The sequence below is a fragment of the Nicotiana tabacum genome, chromosome 19 (assembly GCF_000715075.1).
Source record: "Nicotiana tabacum cultivar K326 chromosome 19, ASM71507v2, whole genome shotgun sequence".
NCBI lineage: Eukaryota > Viridiplantae > Streptophyta > Magnoliopsida > Solanales > Solanaceae > Nicotiana > Nicotiana tabacum.
In genome coordinates this window covers 2,684,794-2,695,248 of record NC_134098.1, presented here as the reverse complement: position 1 = coordinate 2,695,248, position 10,455 = coordinate 2,684,794, and the positions used below count along the sequence as shown (strand labels likewise).

Sequence of the window (10,455 nt, the reverse complement as noted above, 5' to 3'; positions counted from 1 at the left end):
TTTGAGATAAGAAAATAAAATTTTCATGCATATACATAAAGCAATTAATTGCAAAAGTTGATAAAATCACAAATATAAATATTTTCCCTCGTACGTACTCCAACACTTCTCATATTTCTAATTCCACATTAACAGCATTCACAATCTGAAGAGAAACAAAATACAGTTGTATTAAAATTACAAAGATATATACTTTAAATATAAAAGTATATTTACTTTAGAAATAATATACGTAAAAAACAATTATCCCACAATCAGCAAACATTACAACAATATATACATTAAATACTAAAGTACATAGCAACAAAATGGTGTCTGTGCATTAACTTTAGAAATAGTATACGTAAATAAAGAAAGGATCCACAATCAGCAAATATTTAGGTAGCAAACGCTTTTAACTACCGATGAATCTTAATTTCTTTCTCTGCGTCGTATGGCATACTAGAAGAAATTTATCCTCAACCAGGACAAAACCAGTCTTGCTTATGTCAAAGAAATCTGAAAATGAGTGTCGAAATTTTGGACAATATTCTGCACCCAAAATTCATAAAGCTCATCTTAAATTTATATATTTTTTTATTTACTAGGCTAGTATTCTTGTCAAAATATTCAGTACGTTACTTTTGAGCAATATTTTCACTATGGAACTTTTATTCATAAGCGAGGACAATAGTATTGCTAATAGGGTTTTAAATTTTCCATTATTTACATAAAAAAGCAAAGGGAAAATGTGACTAGTACGTCTCGCGTTGTTTCTTCACTATTTAGGAACAATGTCACGATCCAATTTAGGATCATGACTGATGCTTAGGAGCAAGTGCCCCCAAGTAAGCCTCCTCGGTATTTTATAGAAAATCGGACAGAGTATACCCTGTTTTAGGACTACCCAGAAGTTTTGTTGTCTTATAACCAAATAACAACCAACCAATATTCACCTAAATCTGTCACGACCTTCATCAACTAACAAAAAACAAATTTTCACCAACATTACCAACCTTACCAGCATAATAATACTAAACCCATCTCACAAATACAGAAAGAATGTGCAATACTAGTAACTACTCCAATATAATGAATGAATCCTTATAAAACTAATAAAAATGACTATGGAGCGACTCTAAGGGTTCAAAAGGAAAGACGACAACAATAAATAAACTCTTCGCCCACGCGAACAAGTGCGGGGCTCACCAAGAACTATCAACTCGTGTACTCTAATTAATGAAATCCTCACTCGTGCCAACTGATATCTCTGTAAAAAAATAGCAGGGAGTGAGTCGCTAGCTCAGTGAGTAATAACGCTTAACCACAATTATTTTTATCAGGGACAAGTTAGAAAACATGCTTGTGTAGTAATCATAAAATATCATGAATAAATGCCCTTTTTCATAAATAATAAACAATAATCACTCTCATCATGTGTTTCCTGTAACAGAAATCAATTTAACGATTCGGTAATAAACTCGGTAAGCACTGTGTCATATAAATTCTTTATGTTTGGGAGGTTTCCAAGAAAGGATCATATAATCTGTATCGTTGTGTGAACCCTTCGTAAAAGGAGTCAAATATAACTGTAGGTCTCTACTCGAGGGAAAACTATAACTGTATGCTAGTTCTACCTTTTCACTAGCGAAGGCTATAACTGTAATTGGTAATCTTTAAATACAAGGTGCACCAGGTCTAATGAACCCGCTGTTAGCTACGGGATCCTTCAAAGTCTCCTCCCATTTATACTTGTCTTTACAATCCATCAATACTCGTATGAAAAATACTTTTAAAATAGTACAGGGCATTTTAGTTCTTATGAAATCATGTAATTTCATTCGGTAACGGTAATCATATCTCAAGTAACGGTAAAACATATCTACTAGCAGTGAGAATATTTATAACAACTGTAATCATCTCAAATAATTATTTCGATATCATATCGAGTAAAGGACTTGTCCACATGCAAATTCAAAATAATCGATAACATGTTCATATTAAAAATCAAGTGTAAATCATGTAAGTTATGAAAACACAAATTGTGGTAAGGTTACTACTCACCTCTTGATGTTAACTAACCAAAGCTTAACTTCCAGTCAGATCCGGATTGCTTAGCTCGTGTATGAATCTATAAATCAATTTATAGCTTAGTGTTACCATCCACTAGTTCTGTAATTTATAATTATGGTGATAACAAATTGCTATTTTGATTACCCACGTCTTGATTTTACTTAAATTAGCAACGGTTAAGCTGCCTATTCCTTTAAAATAATTCTATGTAATCCTCCATTCCTGGTTTATATCTCCTTTAATGAACTACTCTATTTTATTATGAAAATTCCTACTTAGTGCCGCCATTATAGTTAAACATCGAAATAAAATCTTAGAATCCCAAATTCACTTAGCCAGACCAAGAATCTAACGAGACTAGTGTAAATAAAAAAATGTATTGCTATCTCTTTTTTTTTTTTTTTCCTTAAATCCAGTTTGATTCCCAACTCTTAATTAAATTACAACCTCATATTTATTCAAACTTTAAAAATAATACTACTTCAAATAGGAGGAAACATATATGTAGTTACCTGGAATTCTAATGTTGATGGTCAAGATATATATTTAATTCTTCAAGTAGAACATGGTATTGGAGGAGCTCCAGAAACCCTTCTGCTTTGATGCCTACGATGACTGAAGGGTTCTTTTTTTTTTCCCCAAATCCCTTTTCCCTCTTTTTTATCTCACGCCACTTTGGAGGGGCAATTGCATCACTATCCGGCATTAATGCCACCATTTAGTCTGTAGCCAATTTTTATAAATTATTTAAGAAGAATTAATCCAAATAGTCGTCTACTCATATTACCTAAATTAAACATAGCCTGTGAATGTATAATATATACATAATTTATGTATTACATATGTATAATTGTGTATAATCAATGTATAATCTATATATATGCCTAGAAAAATTAATAATTAATATGACTGGCTATTTGTGTAAAAATCCCATTATTTAACTAGTACCCAGTTTATAATACAACAACAACAACAACAACAACCCAGTAAAATCCCATTAATGGGGTATCGGAGGGTAGTGTGTCCGCAGTGTGTATGCAGATCTTACCCCTACCCGAAGGAGCAGAGAGGCTGTTTCCGAAAGACCTCGGCTCAAAAAAAAAACAAAAAGAAAACTTGTACATCCTTCAACGCAGTAGATCCATCCAACACTTAGTTCTCAATGATTTTCTCTTCAACTTAAATCGTTCTCTTTATTTTTATGTAATATCTCATTCCGTTCTCTTTATTTTCTGTGTACTTTCCTGCTTAATTATTGGTTTCAGATCTAAAGCTTGAGATGAAGAGGTAATAGCTTTGGTGGAAGATGTAATGATTCACGAAGAGCATTCTTCGAACTCTTGTTGCATTTTGGTGAGTATTTTGAGCTAGGATTTCTATTTCTCTATCAATTTTTAGTTGATAATGTTGATAGATTTTCGATTTTTTTGTTTGGGTTACAGTGGGGAAAGAAGTTTAAATAGTTGAAAAATAACTACTGGAAGCTTGAAGGACGTAGAAATACTCTTCGTAAAAGTCGCTCCAGTATCCATTTCAATATAATTTTTGAGAATCTCACTCTAAAAAAGCTCTTTTTAGCCACTATATTGATACATTTGAGTTTGAACTTAGGCTTGATAGTTCAAACTTTTAAGCATATAGATTTGAAGTTGGGTCTTGCGGATTGGTCTGAAATGTGTGAAATCCAAACCGCACAAGCAATATGCCAAGGTTAATTTCAGACATACAAATCTGAAGTTGGGGACTGTCGATCCGACTGCCAACGTTAACTTCAGTCTGAAATGTCTGAAGTTCGAACGGCACATGCAATATGCCAAAATTAACTTCAGACAGATCTGAAGTTAGGTACTGCGGACTGGCAAGGTTAACTTCAGTCCAAAATGTTTGAAGTTCGAACTGCACAAGCAATATGCTGAGGTTAACTTCAGTCCGAAATGTCTGAAGTTTGAACTACACAAGCAATAAGCCAAGGTTAACTTAGGACATGCAGATCTGAAGTTGGGTACTGCAGACTGCCAAGGTTAACTTCAGTCCAAAATGTCTGAAGTTCGAACTGCACAAGCAATAAGCCAAGGTTAACTTCGGACATGCAGATCTGAAGTTGGGTACTGCGGACTGCCAAGGTGTCCAAAATGTCTGAAGTTGGAACTGCACAAGCAATATGCTGAGGTTAACTTCAGTCCGAAATGTCTGAAGTTTGAACTGTACAAGCAATAAGCCAAGGTTAACTTCGGACATGTAGATCTGAAGTTGGGTACTGCGGACTGCCAAGGTTCACTTCAGTCCAAAATGTCTGAAGTTTGAACTACACAAGCAATTCAGTCCGAAATGTCTTAAGTTCGAACTGCACAAGCAATATGCCAAAGTTAACTTCAGACATGCAGGTTTGAAGTTGTTGAAACTTCAATTATATGCAAGCCTAATATCAATATTTGTATGTTTGAAGTTGTTGAAACTTCAGACCCGAGGTCTAAAGTTTGCACTGCGACGGGCAAACTTCAGATGTAATGGATTGAAATTTGCTTGCTATTGCTGAACTTCAGACCCATGGCAGTTGTCTTTCGATCTCCATGGTGCTGTATGTAAATCCTCCTTTTTTCGCTGCTAAATTTCTATTAATGGTAACCGGAGATATTAGATTCACCAGATTTTGGATTAGCTTCTCTGTCTCGCAATCACACCATATGCAGACTAATTCTTTTCTAAGCTGGATAATTTCTTTTGTGAGTTCTATACAATTTTTGTCAAGAAAAGATGAGTGCTCGCTGTTTTAAGTTTATTAATTTCTCAGGTTGTGGGAAATTTTATGAAAATGTGAAAGAAACTCTGTATAGTCCTCTTCCAGGAGGCAATCATAATAAAACTAATTTTTGAATATCAATGCTAGATCTTGTAATTGGTTTACTTATCTAGACTATAAAGTGAAAATTTGTTAATTTCCCCCTGTACCAATAATTGTGTGCTTGTACATACTTTCTACTGCTGTTGCAAATATAGTAAAGGTTCTCTCTGCCAAGTGGTAGTGCTAAACCTTCATTTTAGTTGAGATGAACGATCATACTTAAATGTCTAAAGTTTAGGTATTGCTACAAGTGAACGTTAAGCATCGACCCTGAAGTTTGCACTGCTACAGAGATAATTGTTTTTTGAAGATTGTGTAAGCTGATGGTTAGTTCTTTCTTACCAACTGGATGTTCTTGGACATTCACCTGGTGCTTGTGCAGGTCATGTTTCTATAATTTCTTGGTTAGAGACAAGTAACAGATGTTGTAGTCTTTCAGTAAATAGGTTCTTTGCTTTAGCATAAAGTGAAAATATTGGCATTTAGCCGTAATAGAGTTCTTTTGGTCTGGATTTGTGAGTTCGAGTGCGTAGATCTGAGGCTCGAAGACCCCTAGTTCACTGCCCCAAAAGAGGTCAGGTCCGAACCGAGATTCCATGTTTATTTTTTTTCTGAGGTTTGTTTGTATATTGCTGAACTAGAAATCATGTACTAGATTTTTTTCTGCTCAGTAGTTCTCTTTAACTGGAATACTTTAAAAGAATAGTTATGCTTCAACATACTGACAAGAGTGGGTTGTTCTAGTGGTGAGCACCCTCCACTTCCAACCAAGAGGTTGTGAGTTCGAGTCACCCCAAGAGCAAGGTGGGGAGTTCTTGGAGGGAGGGAGCCGAGAGTCTATCGGAAAGAGTCTCTCTACCCCAGGTTAGGGGTAAGATCTGCGTACACGCTACTCTCCCCAAACTCCACTAGTGAAATTATACTGGGTTGTTGTTGTTGTTATGCTTCAAAATACAACTCATGGAGAAGCTCGAGCCTAACTTCTGATGCAATGTCTGATGTTAGGAACTTTCAGCTCTAATTACAGACCCAAATGTCTGAAGTTTGCACTGGTACATGTTTTCTATTATGTCTGTGTATATTAAATTAAGTTGAGTGCTGGCATTCTTTTTGTAGATGTCATCCTAAAATTTTCCTTGAGAAAATCATAAACATGAGAGTTTATTATAGAGCTCCTATTGTATGTTACATTACAATGACATTTGGTCTTTATAACGGTAGAAATTGAGATCACGAAAATATTTTCGTTGGAGGGAATGAAGAAATCGATTCATGATCCATGGTTATTCTGATGTTTGGCTAAAAATTCATGTTTTTGCATGTAATTTGCCTTGCATTATACCTCGATCTTGTTAATTTTTGTGTGAATATTTGTGACTCGAGCTTAATAATATTATTTATATGTGTAGGAGTCAATTGGAAGTGATTTGGAAAGTTTTCATGCAAAGTGAAGTAAAAAAAGGAAGAATTTAGATGAAGTATAAGTTTGGTGCCCGGGTCCCGGACAACGAAGCGAGGTTAACTTCGCGAGACCGGGACCCGAGCAGAAGAACTAGAAAAGTCTCGGACCGCGAAGCGAGGGTCACTTCGCGAGACCGGGACCGGAGCAGAAAATTTCAGCTTCTCCCATCTGAATTAGCAGAAACCCAATTTGCCCCAACAAACCCTAGCCACTATAAATACATCGAAAAACATGCTTTTAAGGTGGAGACACTACTTTGGGAGGGGAGAAGACTTTGGGAACATTATTTGGAGGCAAGAACATCACGTGGAACAACGTTTCGAGGAGAAAATCATCGAGTTCTTCATTCCTTCATCTTTTCTTTGTAATTTGTTTATGCAAAATACTTGGAAAATTGTTACTAGGAACATGAGTGGCTAAGCACTCTAGTTTCTAGGGTTGTGGTTGACGTGATTATTAACGTTTATTAATTACATCTTCGTTAATTCGGATTATCTTGTGGTTATTTTCTTAATTCTAGTTTTAACTTGTGAATTGTTGTAGTTACCAATTCACCCTACTATCTATGCTATGCTTGGGAAAGTTGTGTTTAGATTAGAGTATAATTAAATAGAGCTTGTTTCTGAACCCGTGGCTCGGGAAACGATTTTGCGGTTAGGATAGAAACATACCTAACAATCTTGCTTAGTTGAATATTGTATTATATTTGTTCATGATAGAGTCAATACCATAGAAATATAGGATTGATATATTCTGGATATGCGAGTAGTATTGTGGGAATATGCTATTCATATAAATGGTCCGGTCAATTAGCAACCACTGATAATTTGGATTAACAAGTATGGTTATTGAACTTAATAGGATTGATAAACCGACCACAACCCTGAAATTTTCATCTCCTCTGAGTAAAATCCAAAACACATGTTTGCATCCCTGATAAATTAGCTAATTACTTGCTCAATCTCTCCAAAAGTAGTTTGGTAGATAAATAACATTTTTGATTATATTGGACAGTTAATTAATTTTGGTTTGCTTAGTTAACGATTAATTTAAGTCTGTGTGGGTTCGACATCCGACTTTCGAGTCACTTTATTACTTGACGGTCACGTATACTTATGTGCACTTGGGGAACCAACAAGTTTTTGGCGCTGTTGCCGGGGACTTAGTTATTGATTGTTTATTTAAATTAAGCTTTTATTCGTTATTTGTTCAAGTTTTAATTTTCAGTTACCTTTATTTGTGATAATGCGAGCTCTTCTCTTGAATGCGGAGGAGTAGAAGTGCGAACAACCTCCTTCCTCTTGATCCTGAAATAGAACGAACACTTCACAGGGTAAGGAGGGAAATTAAATCAACCTCAACCACTTGAGATGGCAGGTAATGAAGAGCGATAAGTGATCGAGAATGCAAGTCCTAATCTTGCTAATATGACTCAGGCTATAGTGAATCCTGATATCACGGGTGTAACGACCCGACTTGTGGTTTCAAGAATTTACGCCTCGTTCAGCTACTAAAGGTCACGGGCAGCTTTGTAATATGCATTAAGACACGCGGGTATGGTCGAGTTCGGTTTTCGGAAGATGTGGAATTAAATTGAAAGAACAATTCTTATTTAGAAGGTTAAATGGAAAGAGTTGATCGGAGAGTTGACTTTTGAGCAAACGATCCCGGAATAAAATTTTGATGATATAAATAGCTTCGTATGATGATTTCGGACTTAGGTGTATGTTCGGATTTGTATTTGGAATTCCGTAGGATAATTCAACGCATTTTGGCGAAAGTTGAAAAATAGAATTTTTTTGAAAAGTTCGACCGAAGATTGAATTTTTGATAACAAGCTCGGATTTCGATTCCGGAAATATGGATAGCTCCATTGCATCATTTATGACTTGTGTGTAAAATTTGAAGTCAATCCGGATTGATTTGATAGGTTTCGGCACAAAATATAGAAGTTGAAAGATTTGAAAACTCATAATTCGATTCGATACACGATTCGTAATTTTGGTGTTATTTGACGTGGTTTGAAGCCTCTACTAAGTTCGTATTGTATTTTTGGACATGTCGGTATATTTGGTTAAATTCCCGAGGTCATCGAATGGATTTCGAAAGGTTAACTGAGCAAATTAAACTTGAAGGAAGCTGCTGGAAAATGGCAGCAACTGTTGGAATTGCACCTGCGAAATTATGCGCGCAAGTGCGACCATCCCAGAAGCGGGATGAAGCTTGCAGAAGCGAAATTTGGAAAGGAAGGCTGGGCTGGACTGAGATCTCATGTGCAACGAATTTCCTGCACCTGCATGATCGTAGAAGTGGGCAGAAGAGGCGCAGAAGCGGAACCCATCGCAGGTGCGCACTGGCCATCGCAGAAGCGATGTGCACAGTTGTGGCATTTTGTTCACAGGTGGGAGCCTTCACCTGGGTAGTGCACTTCGCATAAGTGACGATGGTGTCGTAGAAGCGACTTCGTGGATGCGAAAATGCTATCCACAAATGTGAAAACTGGGCAGAAACATAAGGATTGAACTTGGTTATTTTTGCCATTTCATTTTGGAACTTTTTGAGCTCGGACTGGGCGATTGTGGAGGGAATTTTCACAAGTTTGGTTGGGGGTAAGTGTTCTATATCCTAAAGTGTTTATATTTCATTAATCTATGATTATATTCATCATTTAAGTCGGATTCTAATGGAGGAAATCAAGATTTTTGCAAAATCTTCCAAAAACGAAAATTTAAGATTTAGAGGTCGAGTTGTTATCGGAATTTGGCAAAATTGGTATAGTTGAACTCACATCGGAATGGGTGTTCGTATTTCATAAAAATTATGCCGGGTTCCGAGGCTGACTTTTGTTGATTTTTTGGAATAAATTTTTAAGTCGACGTATTATTATCCGAAATTATTTTTGATGAATTTTAATGAAGTTATACAATTAATTTGGATAAATTTAAGCGCTCCGGAGGTCAATTCAAGCAAGAAGGCGATTTTGAAATATTGGCATAACTTTAAAAAGGTAAGTATCTTGCCTAACCTTGAGTGGGGGAATTACCCCTTAGGCATCGAATCTTATGTGCCATTTGTGAAATGTGAAAAGTCGTGTACGCGAGGTGACAAGTACGTACTCAGGTTTATATGTGCAAAATATATTGGGTTAAAATCTTAGGCATATTGCGTAGTAAATTGGATAATTGTGGGCATTTATTAAATCATCTATTTGTCATGCTTCAATTCGCGTTTGTTGAATTTGTTTTTTTATATGACCATTTGATGTGATTATTACTTGTATATTTATGTGGATTCTGTGAGTTTCATGATTTGATATTTCTTGGAATTTAATTTCATTATGGATTTTCACTCTGCAAATAATTAATGAAATAAGTTTAAACTGAGGCATTAATATAATTATCAAGAATCTGGATTAATGAAGGCGTTGCCCTATGCTGAGTATTTTCCATCTCTGTTATTGTTTTGAGGTTTTATACACATTGAGTGGAGCCTTGGAATATTTGTTGTGAAATTAATTGATTTTGTTATATCTTTGGAATTGATTGTGGTTGGGCAAATTATGATTTGAGTTGATTTTGTTATGTTGTCGTGATAATATTCTGTGTAAATTGTTGTGTTATTTGAGTTTTTATTTTGAGGATATAAGGGTGGCATTCTACTGTTGATATTATGTGGGTATAAGGGTGGCATTTCACTGTTGTTATGTGTGTAGGGATATTGTCTGGGCGGAGTGATAAGGGTGGCTATAAGAGAGATAAGGGTGGCTATAGGAGCGATAAGGGTGGCTATTGATATTGTCATGGCGGAGGGATAAGGGAGGCTATTATAGGAGTGATAAGGGTGGCTATTATCAGGGATGATATGTGATGATGTGGACTTATTGTGTTGGTAATTTTCATATGATGTTGGGATTTTCCTTGTGTTTATTTTTATAGCTTGTGCAAATTATCTTATTTTTCGGTAAATTTGATAATAGCCTGATCTATGTTGAAATTGTGAGCATGTGGCTATTGCTGGGCAGGTAATGTTATATGGGATCAAATTGCACGCCACAACAGTTATTAAACGTGGGCACGAAGTGCCGGGAAAAATATGATGG

At 35.8% G+C, this 10,455-nt stretch overlaps 2 long non-coding RNA genes across 2 annotated transcripts; one reads left to right on the top strand and one right to left on the bottom strand.

The window, feature by feature from the left end:
• Positions 1 to 321: 321 nt before the first annotated feature.
• On the bottom strand, positions 322 to 2,831 carry LOC142173811 (uncharacterized). Its single transcript, XR_012703167.1, has 3 exons — positions 2,565 to 2,831; positions 2,044 to 2,110; positions 322 to 1,249 (listed from the first exon to the last, which is right to left on the bottom strand). It is a non-coding gene; the product is annotated as an uncharacterized LOC142173811 (long non-coding RNA).
• A 326-nt stretch (positions 2,832 to 3,157) lies between these two features.
• Positions 3,158 to 6,850, top strand: LOC107807109 (uncharacterized). Its single transcript, XR_001652828.2, has 2 exons — positions 3,158 to 3,405; positions 6,304 to 6,850. It is a non-coding gene; the product is annotated as an uncharacterized LOC107807109 (long non-coding RNA).
• Positions 6,851 to 10,455: the final 3,605 nt, after the last annotated feature.